This window comes from Kogia breviceps, chromosome 3 (genome assembly GCF_026419965.1).
Source record: "Kogia breviceps isolate mKogBre1 chromosome 3, mKogBre1 haplotype 1, whole genome shotgun sequence".
Taxonomy (NCBI): Eukaryota; Metazoa; Chordata; class Mammalia; order Artiodactyla; family Physeteridae; genus Kogia; species Kogia breviceps.
This window is the reverse complement of record NC_081312.1, coordinates 36,272,639-36,291,134: the sequence shown is the minus strand read 5'-3', so window position 1 is coordinate 36,291,134 and position 18,496 is coordinate 36,272,639. Positions and strand designations below refer to the sequence as shown.

The 18,496-nt window shown below is 34.4% G+C and overlaps 1 protein-coding gene across 7 annotated transcripts in view; it reads left to right on the top strand.

Moving 5' to 3' along the window:
• FUT8 (fucosyltransferase 8) overlaps positions 1 to 18,496 on the top strand; it is a 350,097-nt gene that overhangs the window by 125,975 nt on the left and 205,626 nt on the right. For 4 of the 7 annotated variants that reach the window (XM_059059069.2, XM_059059067.2, XM_067028314.1 and 1 more), the window contains one exon: positions 3,445 to 3,532. The exons of the other annotated variants lie outside the window; for them this stretch is intronic. The gene's annotated coding sequence lies outside the window, so the exon portion shown is untranslated. The remainder of the gene's footprint in view (positions 1 to 3,444; positions 3,533 to 18,496) is intronic. 7 annotated transcript variants of the gene reach the window in all.

Here is an 18,496-nt window from a genome sequence, read left to right as displayed (position 1 = left end):
CTGAATCCTTCTGTCAGTACTTTATAAACACTTGGGTGTTTTTTGTTTTTGTTTTTTAAAAAACATGCCTAGGCTTTACCTCAGACTAGTTAAATCAGATCTCTGGCATTAGTGTTCTGGACATTATCATCATCATTATCATTTTTTCGTTTTTTGTAAAAAACTATTCTAGGTCATTCTTATGTGTGAATAGCATTAAGAGCTACTCCTTTAGTGATGTGAAGGAGAGTCAGTAAGCTAAGTAGCTCCATTTTATGTCTTCATTTACTGTTATCTTCTATCCCTTTAAGCATCTGTAGGGATGATGAAGCATAGCTGGTCAAAACTCTTTAACTAGGAGGCAGCTAATAATTTTGCCTTGAAGTTATCTTCACACTATACTGGACTAAAAAGTTTGACTCCTTGAACCCTTCTTCATGGCTTTTATCTCCTATTGCTTTCATCATTTTTGTAATCTTCTTTGGAGTCTCCCTAATTTCTCAACAGCTTCCTGAAAGTATAGTAATTCAAACTCAACATAAAATTACTTTAACAAAACTGAACAGTGGCAGAGGCAGAAGAATAAAGTTCCTTCCACTTCTTAAATTCTTGTGATTTTTATTAAGGTGGAAAACTTATATTTGTTTCATACTTTTTATTGGCCCTTTCTTTATGTTTTTGGGAGCTAAAGTGTGTTTTCTACCATGATATTTGTTTTAGTACATTACTTTCTTAGGTTATATTCCCTCATTTTTCTTTCTCTACTGTACTTCTTGCCTCTGTTTCCCTTCTTGTACATATTTTTGAGGGGAGGCAGTAAATATTTTCTCATGGACTACCATGTTTTGGGAAAGTAGTTTTCCAAACTGATCAAATCTTGCTGAAATTTTATTCCATCTAGTCATGATATATCAGTTAGAATCTGGACAGGGAAACAATCTACACTGGATATTTCTACCAAGAAAATTTAATACAGGGAGTGGGTTATACAGGTGTCGGAGGCTGAAAAGGCAAAAGGGGAACACTGGAGTAACACAGAGTCAAAAATTGCAGAAAGCATCAATCATCCAGAGGGCTGGGGCTCAAAACTTCTGTGGGGGTACTGTCTGGCTGTTGCTGGTACTTCTGAGAGTGCCAGAGAAAACTTGTGGCTGTCACCAACTGCTGCTGCTGGGGTGGAGGGCCTGTGCTAGGGCAATGCTGAGTGGAAAAAGCAAGTTTCTCCTTTTAGTGTTCTTATTGGCAGTATGAGGAAGCTAGCTGGCAAAAGAGAAAAGTAGTTTCCAGAGTTCTATTTTAAGCGTTACTGAGCTGAGTATTAAAGGGTGGATTTGCTGCTGAGAGACTGTAGCTGAATAACCAGCACATATAGCCTTCTCCTCTTCTCTTGGTCTCTTTCTTAGCTACAGGGATCCCGCATGCTCTTAGTGTCTAGGATTTAGAATGAAAGGAGTTATTATCATTATTTTTAAATTACTTGTCTAGCTAACGTGATGTGGAGGCATGAGACAGGACTACATGCTCTAAGATAACTGTCACAGCCTTTCTTGGGAATTGAGAGTCTATTACTCATTCCTTTGACTCTAAAGGGATTTCTGTTTTTGAAGATCCCTTATTCAAAATACAAAAATTGTAGGAGTAATGATAAACCAGAGGTTAAAAATTGGTTGCTTATTGGCCAGTGGCCTACAGTGGAACTAATCTTTGAACAGAAGATTATACCTTCTCTCTCATTCTAATATTCTTCTTCCTGCAGAGCTTCTCAAAGTTTAATATGTATGTGAATTATTTGGGAATCTTGTTAAAATGCAGATTCTGATTCAGTATGTCCCTGGTTAGGGCCTGAGATTCTGCATCTCTAAGAAGCTCCCAGTGGAGGCTGAAGCTACTGGTCCCTAGACCAAACTTTCTTCTTTCTTTCCTGCTTTGAGAACAAACCACTGGTCTGGCTTGGATCCATTGTTGGACCTGGTTTTGGGTGGTTGAATGGAGTGGATCATTAAGTAAGAGTTTCTTGCAAGCCCACTTTCTAGAAATATTTTGAGCAATTTTAGTAGAGGTATTTATAGCTGTTTCTTTCCAGGTGGCACTAGAAGGGCAGTGCCTCAGAATAGGTTGACTTTTCTTCCATAATTTTGATTCTGCTCTAGACACAGAGGCATGCCATTCACTTGTAGTTTTCCTGGAACATCTGAGTCTTTTTAGTAATTGTGTATAATTTTAAGGGAAACTAATGGGAGATAGGATAGGAGGACAATTAGAAAATTCATGCATCAGATAGCTTGTGTTCATTAAAGCCATTATTCTTGATTAAATAGGGCTATCTATGGATTTCAAATTTTGGTTTGAATTTCATACTAAATGCATTTTTCCACTTTTGATACTTTGATGTACTTCAGGTTGTCATCAAAGCATAGGATCTTCTTTCCTTGAGCCAAATAAATGGTAGTCTACCTTAATTGAACTTTGCATACAGCCCAAATTTATGAAGTTGTTAATTGCTCTTTACATTTGGATTTTACTTTACCAAGACATACCTGATCACATGACTAAAAATTTATTCAGTTGCCATCCTTCAAGATCCTCTGCCTACCTCCCTCATCCCCACTGCCCCCAATTCCTGGATCTTTCCTTTTGTCTTTACAGACCTAGATTTTTAAGATCTTAGGTTCTTTGTTTCTGTCTTTTGGTTCTTTTTATGAATGTTACTCTTAAATTTTTTAAATTCAGGCTGTAGATAATACAATTCAGGTCACGGAATTGAAATAATTGGCCTCTTTATCGGTTGAGGTGAAAGAGTTAAAATGAAAGTTAAGGATTCAGGGCACCCCTACAGAAATGAGGGGTGAAAAAATGCTCAATTTTAGGATCCTAAACAAAGCATTTTGATTGGCATATAGAGACCCTTGCATGCACACAAACGTCCATATTTGAATATTTATAGAAGATAATCTGTCAAAATTACTGTTATTTTAATTTGCCAAGCTTGGCTGATTGCTGCAGTTGGATGTTAGTTGAATTCTAGATGAGGAACTGTAAATAAGAGCTGGTCTAGAACATGCTTTTTGTCCTTGAAGCTGTTTGAATATTCCTCTCCCCCCACTCCCTTTTTTTTTTTTTTTAAAGAAAAAAACAGTGAGGCCTTTTTATATTAGCTGGACTTTAATGTTTTCCTTTTTAGGGAAAAAGGATTAAAGTAAGATGATAACAGTAAATACTAAAAAAATTTTTTTAGTTAAGAAAACCATTTACATTTCGTGAACAGGAATTGTTTAAATAGTTTTAACTATTTGTCCAATCTTTGCTGCAAGATTTCCCTGGAGAGTTCAAACCTAGGGACATATATCTCTTCAAGGCCTGAGGGGCCTTGAGGTTTCGTGTAAGTAAGTTTCATGTTAACAACAAAGAAAATGTATAGTTGTAGATAATTAATGTTACTGCTTTCTTTTGTCTCATTTTAAACAGTTGGTAATTTTAGTGACCCAGATTCAAGCAGTAATATCTTCCATTGGAAATATGTGATTTCGTCATCTTATGTTCTAGGGGAAGAAAGGTAAGCCATTTTTTACACTTGATATTTAAGTAACTTTGTAAATAAATCAAAATTTTCTCTTTTAAAAGGTTAGAAAATCCTTTTCTCTTTACGTAGTGTTTTCTCACCCAGAAAACACTATTATTTATTTATGTCATATCATTATTCCTCAAAAGATTCCACTGAGCCTACATTATTTCAGCTCTAGAGATGATACAATGACTTTCAAAAAATCATACAACAGTTTTTTGGAGCAGGACTACATTCTGTGCTCTTGTCTGCTAGGCTATCTTGTCCCTTTTACATAGCCATTCTCAGGTGAATAGTTTATTTTTACATATATAACCACCTGACATGACTAGATAGTCTTAATATTTTTTGTTTGTTTTTTGCTTTTGATGTTTTCATTTCTTTATCTCTGTAAACTGCCATAATTGGATCCATTTTGTTGGTTATTATTTTAGCTAGAAACTATGTCAAGTACTAAGTCTCAGTTTTACTTAGACATTGACTTTGTTTTGGGGTTTCAGGAATGTGGGGTCTCAGGAATATATTTTATATTCAGCAAATTAAAGGTGAAACTTTTAGAGCATTCTTTTCCATTTTTCATAAGCATCCATCTTCATTCTCATTTGACAATCCTTTTTTTGGTAGATTTTCTTTTTTCTAGGAGTGTTTATGTAATCTTTCACTTGTTACTGTGTGGTCTCTTTTCCCAGTTCTTTTTGTGGCTATCCCTATTATCATTTTCCATACATCTTACTCTAATTCCTCATGATCCTCCTAGGAAAATTATATGTCCAACTCTGTAGTTATCCTCTGAATGAATGATAATAACATTATTAATAATTCCTTAAGATGTTATGCTTGTTCCTAATTTTGTAATCAATAATAACATTATTAATAATTATTGGGCTTCCCTGGTGGCGCAGTGGTTGAGAGTCCGCCTGCCAATGCAGGGGACACGGGTTCGTGTCCTGGTGTGGGAAGATCCCACATGCAGAGGAGTGGCTGGGCCTGTGCGCCATGGCCGCTGAGCCTGCGCGTCCGGAGCCTGTGCTCCGCAACGGGAGAGGCCACAGCGGTGAGAGGCCCGCGTACCGCAAAAAAAAAAAAAAATTATTATTAATAAAAATAACATTATTAATAATTCCTTAAGAGGTTATGCTTGCTCCTAATTTTGTAATGGTTCACCATCTGTTCACTGTACAAAGGGCTCAGAAATGTCTGTTGTACCTAATGCATCACACATGTGGAAATAATAATAAAATAAAATTTACATTTATGTAAAACAGATACTGCTAATCTGTTCCCTTGGGTTTGGCCATTTTGATATTCTTGCTGTGTTTGGAGGCTTATTAAGTATGTTACAACTCAAATTGAATACAATTTAAGTCAGTGGTATAAAAAGTAATGAGCTGTTTTACATTGCGATTTGGGAAAAAATAGTTAACTGTATTTCTTGCTTATAAGAACAGCAGATAGCACAGTTGACTAAGATTTTCTAAGTAAAGTAATTTTGATAAAGGTTAATTTCATGGCAGTAGAAAATGTTGGGAATTGGCATCCAAATGTCAAATTTCACATACAAATCTTAGCTTTCTACTGATTTTTCTTTTCCCTCAAAGGAAGAATCTTAAAACTTAAATTTGTTTAGAAGACATTATAATGCTACTTTAGGAATAAGAAACAGGCTTTATTTTTCTGCAGTTGAACAGTAAGGATAAGCAGTGCATTGCAGTACTTATTGATAGATTTTTTAAAAGCTTTTATGGAAATTTAATCAAGTATTTATTTAGGAAATATTTTAGTTTGTAATAATGATGCGGGATCTAAATGATAACCTACGATATTCATCTATGTGTTTTCATTGTTTCAGAAAGAAATGATGAAGTGTATTTAATAATTTGCATTTTGGTATTATTTATAGGGTAAACAATATGAATAATCATATTTTAGGTAATTCATGTGCCATTGAGACAAATTTAGATCTCCATTTGTTTCTTCTGTCCCTAATATCATAAGAGTATTATATATCACTATCAGTTAGTTAAAAGGTAAAATTGAAAATGGATGTTGTTTTGTTTTGTTTTGTTTCTGATCTGGCATGAAAGGAGCTTAGAAGTCGTCACTCCATCCTAACCACAAGTAAAAAACTGAACAAACTGAAAAATCAACAAGTCTTCTTTGATCCATCAGAGAAGTGAGGTCACAGGGCAAACCACTGTTCTCAAATTAGAGAGACAGACAGGCAAATATAGAGAATGACAACTTACCCTAGCAAAAACCTCCAAGGGAACCACTACTGGGTAGGAAAATCTAAAGTGTGATTAACAAATTAGGGGAGACTCCATGTGGACAAGCCTGAGGTAAAAACTCCAGGGGGACCCAGTCATAGGGAGCCCCCCCAACACTTTCATGATTTTGCTTCTAAGAGCTCTACCAGGCCCTCACAGTGAATATCTGAGAAGAAGCCCCTGGTGGGGGGAGGGAAGAGTAACCATTTTGAAATATGCCAAGGCATCTTGTTTTTCTTAACAAGATCTGCTATCAAGAGAAAGTATTTTACCAGGGCCTAATCTATTAAGGTGTTATCAGAGACTAACTGACCTGGAGGAAGGGAAATACCCAACTGTAGCCTTCCACATGGTGGGGAGAGAAATATCCCATTCCAGTCCCCTGTAGCCATCCTGTTCCACCTAGGAGGGGAGCATAGGACTGAAAAGAACTTGTGAAGTTCACAGCTTGGGGGGGTGCAGGCCTAACCATAGCACTGTAGAATGCTTCTACTCCCCTCCACACCTTAACCACATTAGTAGATTCCTATTTGTTACAGTTCCTTTTACCCAGTGCATCATGTCTGACTTCCAACAAAAAAAATTACAAGGCATACTATACTAAAAAGCAAAAACCACAGTTTAAAGAGACAGAGCAAGCATCAGGATCAGACTCAGGTGTGTCAGGAATATTAGAATTATGAGACCAGGAATTTAGAACAACTATGATTAATATGCCAAGAGCACTAATGGAAGAAGTAGACAACATGCAAGAACAGATGAATAATATAAGTAGAGAGATAGAAAATCTAATAAAGGATAAAAAAGAAGTGTTTGAGATAAAAAGCTATAACAGAAATGAAGGATGGCTTTGATGGGTTCATTATTAGACTGGGCATGGCTGAGGAAAGAATATCTCCGAGTTTAAGGATATGTCACTAGGAACTTCTAAAATTGAAGAGCAAAGAGAAAAAAGACTGGAAAAAAAAAAAAGAAAAAATATCCAAGGACTGTAGGACAACTACAAAAGGTGCAATATATGCATAATGAAAATACCAGAAGGAGGAAAAAGAAACAAGAATAATGACAGAGAATTTCCCCAAATTAATGTCAGACTCTAAACCACAGATCTAGAAGGTTCAGAGAATGCCAGGCAAGATAAGTGCCCAAAAAGCTTTATCTAGGCATATCATATTCAAATTGCAGAAAATCAAAGATACAGAAAGTAATCTTGAGAGAAACCAAAGGAAAAAGAATCACCTTAGGTACAGATATCTTCTCTTCAGAAACTATGAAAACAGGAAGAGAGTGGGGTGAATATTTAAAGTGTTGAGAGGAAAACCCAACAATCTAGAATTCTGTATCCTGTAAAATTATCCTTCAAAAGTGAAGGAGAGTAAAGACTTTTTCAGGCAAACAAATATTTAGAGAATTTGTTGCTAGTGAACCTGCTTTGCAAGATATGTTAAACGAAGTTCTTCAGAGAAGGGAAATTATATAGGCCAGAAACTTGTATCTACCTTAAAAAAGAAGAAGATTAGAGAAAGAATAAGTGAAGCTAGAATAAAAAGTTTTATTTTTCTTATTCTTAATAGATCTAACAGATAACATAATTTGTTCGAAATAATAGTAGCAACAATGTATTCAGTGATTATAGCTCATATATAAGTGAAATGAATGATGACAATGATACAAGGGTTGGGAGGAAGAAATTAGGAATATTCTTTTATAAGGTACTTGCACTACATATGAAGTGGTATAGTGTTTTTTGAAAGTGGACTTGGATTATTTGGAAATGTATAATGCAAACTCTAGGGCAACCATTTTTAAAAAAGTATAATTGACATACTAAGAAAGACACAATGGAATCATAAAATTCTCAATTAAAACCACAAAAGACAGAAAAAGTGGAAGACAGAAACAGGAACAAAGAACAAAAGCAATGAGTAGAAAACTAACAAATATGGTAGATATTAACCCAAGTATATCAATAGTTGCTTTAAATAGCAGTGGTTTAAATACCCTAATAGACAGACTGTCAGATTGGATCAAAAGTCAAGACCCAACTATATGTTTTGTACAGAAACTCTCTTTAAATATGAAGACACATATAGATTAAAATTAAAGCGATGGAGAAAGGGATGCTAACACTAATCAAAAGGAAGCTGATGTAACTATATTAGTTTCAGACAGAGCAGACTGCAGAGCAAGCAAGATTTTCAAGGATAAATAGGAGCATTATATAATGATAATTCTTTAGAAGACATAACAGTCCTTAATGTATATGCACCTAACAACAGGTCATCAAAGTATGTGATGCAAAAACTGACAGAATTGCAAAAAGAAGTAGATCAGTCCACAGTTGTAGTAGGTGATACCTCAACTCTCCTCTGTCAGAAATGGACAGACATAGCAGAAAATCAGTAAGGACATATCTGAACTCAGCAGCAGCATCAATCAACTGGATATGATTGACATCTGTAATCCAGCAACAACAGGGAATATGCAAATTCTTTTTAGTTTTAAATTTTTTTAGTAGGATTCACATCATAAATATGTGATCAGAAAGAAAAAAGATGAGGAACTCATTTTAAAAAATACAGCAAACTGTCACCTACCTCACCTCTACCTCTTACATATTTTAGAGTAAGAATTTTAAGACTTTGATTTTTTTTTTTTTTTTTTTTTTTTTTTTTCCTTTTGTGATACGCGGGCCTCTCACTGTTGTGGCCTCTCCCATTGCGGAGCACAGGCTCCGGACGCGCAGGCTCAGCGGCCATGGCTCATGGGCCCAGCCGCTCCGCGGCATGTGGGATCTTCCCAGACCAGGGCACGAACCCGCGTCCCCTGCATCGGCAGGCGGACTCTCAACCACTGCACCACCAGGGAAGCCCAAGACTTTGATTTTTTTAAATACTTAAACATTGTTCTCACTTCAAGCTTGATATAATGAATGAAAGAGTTATGGGGGTTACTTTTACAAGTGAAACCTACCTGACACTTTTTCATTTACTGGTATTAGGAAGGAATACCTCCTACAACTCTGGTTCCATGTAGCAAAATTTGAAAACTGTGAAATATGAATCCCTCATGCCCTGGCCAGTATTTGATAATTATTGACCTTTGCTCCTGAATAATAGACCTCTAGGTATCCATATTCTTTTGAGTGATCTAGAGCAATGGTCCCCAAACTTTTTGGCATCAGGGACTGGTTTCATGGAAGACAGTTTTTCCACTGACAGACTAGTACCAGTCTGTGGCCCGGGGGTTGGGGACCCCTGATCTAGAGGAAGAGCAGAAGCAGATGAGAAAGGACAGGGGAGAATTTGTAAAGGGAGAGAATATTCATTGTTATCATTTGTCTGCCTGGCAGACTTATGATAGCGACACTACAGGGGTTAATAACATAGACAGGATTTAGAAATCTTGTTAAAATGCATTCAGTGAAATTGTTCCCCTCTCTGTAGAATTAAAAACCAAACCAGGGCTTCCCTAGTGGCTCAGTGGTTGAGAGCCCGCCTGCCGATGCAGGGGACACGGGTTTGTGCCCCGGTCCGGGAAGATCCCACATGTCGCAGAGCGGCTGGGCCCGTGAGCCATGGCCGCTGGGCCTGCGCGTTCGGAGCCTGTGCTCCGCAACGGGAGAGGCCACAGCAGTGAGAGGCCCGCATACCGCAAAAGAAAAAAATAAATAAATAAAAACCAAACCAAATCAAACCAAACCAAACACAAAAATAAAATACATCAAATGAACTTTCCTCATTGGATCACAAGTAGTGGTTTGAGGACAGAATCTATAAATGTGTAATCTCATGGTTTCTGTCCTGTCTTAGCTGCTGACTAGCTGTACAAACCTTGATCAAGTCAAATCGTTTCTTGCCTCAGTTTCCTCATCTTCAAAATGAAGACTGGTAAGAATTAGTTGAGGAAATGCAATGCAAAGTGCCTGGCTCATATTTGGCATGCACCAGTGTTACTTCTCCTAGTTCCTTTCAGCATCAGTAGTGATATGTGGATTCCAGTCCTTGAATTCACTAGTTACTCGTCGTGAGATCATTGTAAAATCAAATTATTTTGTCTCTCCGAGTCTAATTTTCCTTTGACATAAGATCATTAATACTCATGTTGTAAAGTTGTGGTTGTAATTCATTTCCTCATATAGTCTAGGAGGTTTTTGTTGAATCTAAATCTGAATGTTAAATTGCTAAAAACTTATATAAGTATGTGAGTTTTACTGGTTAGATCTTTTGGACACCAAATCCAGAATATTTTTTAAGGAATATATAGTAGGAGGAATATAATAAGGAAAAGTAAATCTCTAGGTTTTTTTTTTTTTTTTTTTTTTAATGGGAGGACTCTCTACACTAGCTTACTTAATATTTGCTTAATATAATTCATTGGAAAAGTAGGGAAATTATGGATTAAAAAATTTATTTTCGCTTGAAATACTGGGTTGACCAAAAGGTTCATTCGATTTTTTCCATAGGATGGCTCTAGTAGTGCTTAGTTGTCTTTAACTTCATTCGAAACAATTTTGTTAGATTTTATATGACAGCTGTCATATCAGTGTACATTTAAAAAAAGATCAAAATTGGTGAATTTTTGTGTAGCCGTTTTAATATTGAAGATGGTGGAAAAACAACATTTTTGGCATATTTTGCTCTATTATTTCAAGAAAGGTAAAAACACAACTGAAACGCAGTAAATAGATTTGTGCAGTGTATGGAGAAGGTGCTGTGACTGATCGAACATGTCAAAAGTGATTTGTGACGTTTCGCGCTGGAGATTTCCCGCTGGACGGTGCTCCACGGTCGAGTAGACCAGTTGAAGTTGATAGCGATCAAATCGAGACATTAATTGAGAACAATCGACGTTATACCATGCAGGAGATAGCCAACATAAGCAAAATATCCAAATCAAGCACTGAAAATCATTTGCATCAGCTTAGTTATGTGAATCACTTTGATGTTTGGGTTCCACATAAGTTAAGCAAAAAAAACCTTCTTGACTATTTCTGCATGTGTTTCTCTACTGAAACGTAATGAACATGTTCTGTTTTTAAAACAAATTGTGACAGCCAATGAAAGTGGATACTGTGCAATAATGTGGAATGGAAGAGATCGTGGGGCAAGCGAAGTGAACCACCACCAACCACACCAAAGGCTGGTCTTCATCCAAAGAAGGTGATATTGTGTATATGATGGGATTGGAAGGGAATCCTCTATTATGAGCTTGCAGAAAGCCAAACAATTAATTCCAACAAGTACTGCTCCCAATTAGACCAACTGAAAGCAGCACTCTACGAAAAGCATCCAGAATTAATCTATAGAAAACATATAATATTCCATCAGGATAATGCAAGACCGCATGTTTCTTTGACATCCAGGCAAAAACTGTTACAGTTTGGCTGGGAAGTTCTGATTCATCCACTGTATTCACCAGACATTGCACCTTCGGATTTCGATTTCAGTCTTTACAAAGTTCTCTTAATGGAAAAAGTTTCAATTCCCTGGAAGACTGTAAAAGGCACCTGGAACAGTTCTTTGCTCAAAAAGATAAAAAGTTTTGGGAAGATCGAATTATGAAGTTGCCTGAAAAATGTCAGAAGGCAGAGGAACAAAAGGGTGAATATGTTGGTCAATGAAGTTCTTGGTGAAAATGAAAACGTGTCTTTTATTTTTACTTAAAAAACCAAAGCCACTTTATGGCCAACCCAGTAGCTACTTCTAGAAAGAATATACATAGGGCACTATATTAGGGAGTCCAAACAGTTGAATGTACCTATTTTTTTGCTTTTGTTCTTTTTATCTTAGGTGACTATTTTAAAATGAGACTTCAGTGTACAGTAATGGTTTTATGGGCAGATCTTGGAAAATTATTCAGTACTGAAAATTTTCTGGTTTGATAATTATCAGAGAAAGAATAATAAACCAGTATTAAAATTTAATACTAAATTTTAGTTGGTAAATTAAGGTCAAAACTCATAAATGAATCATGTTAAATGAGTTATGAATTAGATCAGTATTATTGGTGAACTTAGCTATGTGTTAAATCAATATAATTTCTTTGACATAATCATGGAATAGGAATTGATGTATATGTGGTATATTGTATTGAAGAGTTATAGATTGATGAACTGGGAAGTTTGTATTTTAACGATGTTATAACTCCATGAATTTCAGTTAGGTTTATTTGAATATGAATCACTTTTATAAAAACTAGCAGCAAAATATTATTGCTTTTATATTCTGTAGCAGTTGAGTCACCTTTTGTATGTAATCAGATGAATGTAAATGTAAACTTTAGCTTATTTCCTTACACATTTCCCAAAATTTAAGAAATAATTAGCATACAGAGTATTAATTACTTTTAAGAATTCCATTTATCATTTTATTTGATGTTTTGTAGCTCCTTATTAGATGCTTATTAACAACCCTGAAAATGTTGCACAAAGTAGAGAATAGTCTTTGCATGCATAGTCTTTGCCTGCAAGAAAAAGAATAGAAGAAAATACAATAAAAACTGAATTGCAAAAACATTGAGTGAAGACAAACTTCTGCTGAGAAAATGGATATGAATTTATGTGTGAATGTTAGGGGCATATGGATATGTTGATTATGGCCAAGTTTAGTATTTTTGTTGTAAAGCAAAGGATTTAGAGTTAGATTAAATGCATTATGGGTATGGCTGAGATCAAAATAACTTTATTTTCTTCAAGGATTTTTTTGGTTTTGTTTTTTTGGGTTTTTTTGTGGGGGGTTTTGTGTTTGTTTTTTAAAAAGCCAGATACTTCAGTATAAAACTGGGTAATAATTTAAACTACATTTTTCTTAATAATTTAATGTTAAGAACAATTAGAATTCTGTGATTTGTACATTTACAAGGTATTATTTGGACAAGTCATTCATAAAGTAATATGATTTATATATTTTTCTCCTTTTTTATTATGGTAAAATATACATAACAAAATTTACCATTTAACCATTTAAAGTGTATAATTCAGTAGTGTTAAGTATATTCACATTGTTGTGCAAACATCACCACTATCCATCTCTAGAACTTTTTCATCATTCTGAATATAACTCTGTACCTATTAAATATTAACTTCCCATTCTTCCTGACCCCCAGCCCCTGTAACATGGGGTTGCTATCCAAAATATATAAATAGCTCATACAGCTCAACATCAAAAATACAAACAACCCTATAAAAAATGGGCAGATGATCTGAATAGATATTTTTCCAAAGAAGACATATAGATGGCTAACAGACACATGAAAAGATACCCAACATTGTTAATTATCAGAGAAATGCAAATCAAAACTTCAATGAAATATCACCTCAAACCTGTCAGAATGGCTATCATCAAAAAGAATACAAATAAATATTGGTGAGGATGTGGAGAAAAGAGAAGTCTCATACATTGTTGGTGGGAATTATAAATTGGTGCAGTCACTGTGGAAAAGAGTATGGAGGTTTCTCAAAAAACTAAAAATAGAATTACCATATGACCCAGCAATTCTACTCCTAGGTACATATCCAAAAGAAATGAAAACACTAATTTGAAAAGATACATGCACCACAATGTTCATAGCAGCATAATTTACAATTGCTAAGATATGGAAGCAGCCTTAGTGTTCATCAACAGAAGAATGGATAAAGAAGGTACGGTATGCGTGTGTGTGCGTGTACGCACACACACACACACACACACAATGGAATGCTACTCAGTCATAAAAAAGAATGAAATTTTGTCATTTGCAGCAACATGGATGGAGTTGGAGGATATTATGGTAAGTGAAATAAATCAGAGAAAGACAAATACTGAATGTTCTCATTTATATGTGGAATCTAAAAAATAAATGAGTGAATATAACAAAAAGAAACAGACTCCCAGATATAGAGAGCAAACTAGTGGTTACTAGTGGGAGAGGGACGGTGGAGGGGAGGGGAAAATATAGGGTCTAGGGGATTGAGAGGTACAAACTACTATGTATAAAATAAGCTATAAGGATGTATTGAACAGCACAGGGAATATAGCTGATATTTTATAATAACTATAAGTTGAGTATAATCTTTAAAAATTGTGAATCAGTATGTTATACACCTGAAACTTATATAGTATTGTACATTAACTAAACCTCAGCAAAAAAAAATCAAAATAATGAAAAGAAAAAAAAAAAAATTTACTCCACATTCTCCCTGACCCCCAGGCCCTTTAATCACTATTCTGTCTCTGAATTTGACTAGTCTAGGTTTCTTATGTGAGTTGAATCATACAATATTTGTCCTTTTGTGATTGACTTCTTTCACTTAGCATAGTGTCTTCAAGGTTCATCCATGTTGTATCATGTATCAGAATTTCATTCTTTTTAAGACTAATATTCTGTTTTATGCATGTACCACATTTTGTTTATCCATTTATCTGTCAATGGACATTTGGGTTGTTTCTCCCTTTTGGCAGTTGTGAATAATGTTGCTATGAACATTGGTGTGCAAATGTCTGTTCAACTGTGGTCATGTACTTTTTAATATATTTTAACATTTAAAGATATTTGAGGTAATGAATATCTCTTTGAATGGACTACATGAATATCAGTATTTTCACTGATATCAGTGAATATTTATTGAATACCTGTTGTGTATTCTAAGGGATATAAAGAGAATATTTATTGAATACTTACTGTGTATTGGAGATATAAAGAGTAATAAAACCATGATACTATTTCTGAAGAACTTACAGTCTAATGAGAATAATAGGGTGAGTTTTTGAAAACACAACAACCTGGTAGCATATACTTTTTGAAGCTGAAGAGATGTTCACAATCTGATCCAAACCAGCATCCTCTCATGCTAAGATTTTTGCATGCATCCTAACCAGTTAAGAGGGAAAATACATGGCCATAATCGACAAGCATATTCCATTCAAGCATGTGTATTTAACACATGCATTTAACATTCAAGCATAAATTTTGGAGTGATCATACTAAAATGGAAGTTGGATCATGACACTCTCCAAAACAGTCTTTTCCAATAACAGCATCCTTTGAATGACTTGTATCTTTTTGTCCAAACTCCTACCTTAACTCTGACTTAATCTCCTATCTCCACCTCTACCTTGAGTTGGATAAATTTTTGTTGTGGATATATTTCTTATGCATGTAAAAAGGCTTAAGTATAAGTGAGTAAAATGTAGAAGGATGAACTCTATATGTGTCTCAAGGTTCTTTCCAGGCTTATGATTCTAATTTAATCCCTATAGTACCTGGATTTCCAGATGATAGAAAACAGAATTATTATGTCTAGAGGTTTCTCAACAGATCTATTTCATAACAACTTAAAAGACCAAAATTTGATTGGAATAAAAACATTTTGGTGTGTTTTGATGTTTCAGTGGTATTTTTCCCTCTCTCAGAGTATTTTTTCTGGAAAAGCAAAATTAATCTTTTGTGAATTCAGTCATAATTTTTCAGTTTAGTTGGATTATTAAGGTTTTTTGGGGTGCACCAGCTGGACCTTTTGGATACTACTCTTTTTCCACTGAAATGTTAGAAAGACCAAAGGAAGACCTACAACCAGATGTTAGATTCACGTTTCCTTTGGATGATGTTTTGAGGTTCAAAAAAGGAACTCTGAGAATTTTAAACACAGCTGAGCAGAGTTTCCAAGAGGTAACATTGTAACACTACTTTTTTTCCTCCATATTTATTTTCTTGACTCCCAGTAGAGATCCTGAATCCTGAGTGGTGAAGACATTTATAGGATCCTTACTTTGTAGGTCAAAAAAAAATGAAAGAACTAATTTCAAAGTTAAAACTTTAAAAAAAGGAGATAATTGTAGAAGTGAGGAAGGATGAATGAACAAGGATGATCATCCTTCATTCAGGGCATATATGAAAGTCTACTATGTACCAGACACTCCACTAAACACTGGAAACAAAGCAATGAATAAAATAGAATCAGTACCTACACTCATGGAACTTATATTGCCTGGAGCAGTGAGTAGAACATAATAGGCTCTTTAAAATAATTTGAATAAATGAATTTCTGTATTGTGGAGAAGAATTTGGGGTTAAGGGGCATTTTAGTGAAGAAGTGTGGAATGTCCTGTTCATTGTATTTGAGATATTTCATTTAAAAAATGGAAACAAATAAAATATCTATTAATGGGAAAAATGATTTAGTTATGGTAATACACTGGAGCCCTTAAAAATAATGACATACATAGATGTATGTTGGCTAACATAAAAGATGTTCTTTACCTAATGTCAAATTAAGCAAAGTAGGCTGTAGAATAGGATGTATGAATGATTCCTTTAATCTAAGATTATTTACATTTGTGTAAAATATCTTGAGAGACGGTGGAGAAATAGTAATAAGGAATTATTCTTTCTAGGAGGTAACTTTCCTGTGATCTTTCCTTTATTTTTTATGTATTTCTGTCTTTTGTCTTGCAATGACTATTTTAAAATAAGCTAGTTTTAAATGTTTGGGATAAATTGATTAAAAAAATTTTTTTAACTTAATATCTGTATCAGTAAATATAGTTACTGGTTGATGGTCCATTGTACTGTAAATGTAAAAAATCTAAGGAATTCTGCATTTTGTTTCTGGAAGAGTATAACCAGAAGGAAATGATTACATTTAATTAACATTTACTGTTAACACTCAGAAGGTATAGTTTTAAAATGAGCAATAATGTTTCTTTAATGTATGTAATGGTTGAAAAATATTTAGTAGTAATTTTAATTTTGTTTTGTAGATACTTTGAGGAATGTCTACATAATTAGATGGTGGAAAACTGAGAAAATTCTTAGGTTTTTTATGTATATGAAAACTTAGTTTGGATGTAGTTATTAATAGGTATTATGTTGAACTGCATTTATATCTGAAGATTTGTTTTTCTCCTCTCCTTTGCTTAGTATGACTTCTAAGTTTCTTAATTAGGGGAGAGAACATATGGATTTGGGGAGTCCTGATTGCATCTGGTCAATATTCTTAGGTTTTCAAAGTATAATCACGCAGATCATATTGTTACTTCAGAACTTTTCTTAATTTCTTCCAATAACTTGTGTTTGTATCAGGAGAAATTAATGGACTCATGAAAAATGTTCCATTGTACACATAGATTGTTTGTAACAAACTCATTTTATTAGAAATACTGTAGCAACTTTACTTTTTTTAAATCCTTTGGAGGATCATGTTGACTCTAGTTATTGGAGTTCCAAATGATATGTGATTGAATATGAAAACTTGTCTCAGGGTGTGTTTATCTTTTTTAAATGATATTGTTAAATAATTGTTTAAATGATCATGTTAACCTTTAAAGGTTAACATTTGGGTTAACATTATTTAGGTATAAATGAAAGTATTATTCCTCTTCAAAATAAGAGTTTTTGTCAGGCCACAAAGTCCCTTGGACTGTGATGTGCTCAATTTGAAACAATTTTTTCCCCTAGATATTTAGCCATGTGCCATAATTGTATAAAATCTTCACACACTGAGCGTACAAAGCAAAGACATCAAACTATAAACTTTAGAAGGTGATTTTTTAGATCGTTTCTCTCTTTCTCTTTTTTTTTTATTTTTTTTTATTTTTTACTTTTTATTTCTGGAAAGTAAGATGCCTATTCCAGTTCAGTGAATGTGGTAATATCAAATCCAGGTAGAATGGTACATTTCATCTTCATTTTTTAAGGTGAGCTAGTTTATAGAATGGAGAATAAATCATTTTGTTAGATGTTGACTCCCTTCTAGTATAAAAATATTAATCTTTTTAGCAGTAAGTCATTCTATTGTAAATACTTTAAAATGTTTAAAAGTAATTTATTAAAAAAGGAATTATAGAAAAACTGAAACAATGCCTAAATTAATACCATATACATGAATGATAAATAGAATTTATAATTGGTAAAAGACATGTATTTGGATAAACACATTGTGTACGTTAGTCTAAATGAAATGAATGCCTTCTCATAATACTCATACTTTCCTTTATTGTACTCATTTATTTATTATTCAGCAATATTTATTAAGTGTCTGCTATATTATAGGCACTGTTCTAGATTCTGAGTGATACCAGTCAACAAAATAGAAATTATTGATCTCATGGAGCTTATATGCTTGTGGAGAGAAAGAAACTAAACAAATATGTATGTCAGATGGTGATAAATGTTCTAGAGAAAGGTGACTACATCAAGGAAGGTAATAGGGAATGTCAGAGTGGGGAGTGTACCATTTTTATATAGAATGGTCAGGGAAGGTTTCACTGAGAGGGTGACACTGTATTTGATGAGGGAAGAACTATGGTGGATATTTGGGCAAGTGTGTTTCAGACAACAAGTTCAAAAGCCCTGTGTTGGGTACAGGCTCAGCATATTTAGAAATCTAAGAAATTAATTGTGTAATTATTTCTTTCATTTTTTTCTTTCCCAGTAGATTTAAGGTCCACTAAAACAGTGGGGAAAGACCGTCTCTGTCTTGCTCATCATTGTATCCTTGGTACTCAGTATAGTGCCAAACACATGATAGGCAGTGGGCCAGTGAATAACTATGGTTGAATTCATGAATGATGAGGGGAAATTTTGGAGGAATTCTTATTTTTTAAAAATTAAGTGCATACTGCTAAGATATTTAGAGCTTCAAAGGTCTTCTTAGGTGGAAAACAAGAGAGCTCTTGAGGTAGAATGATTCTTCTAAAGGTCACTGTTC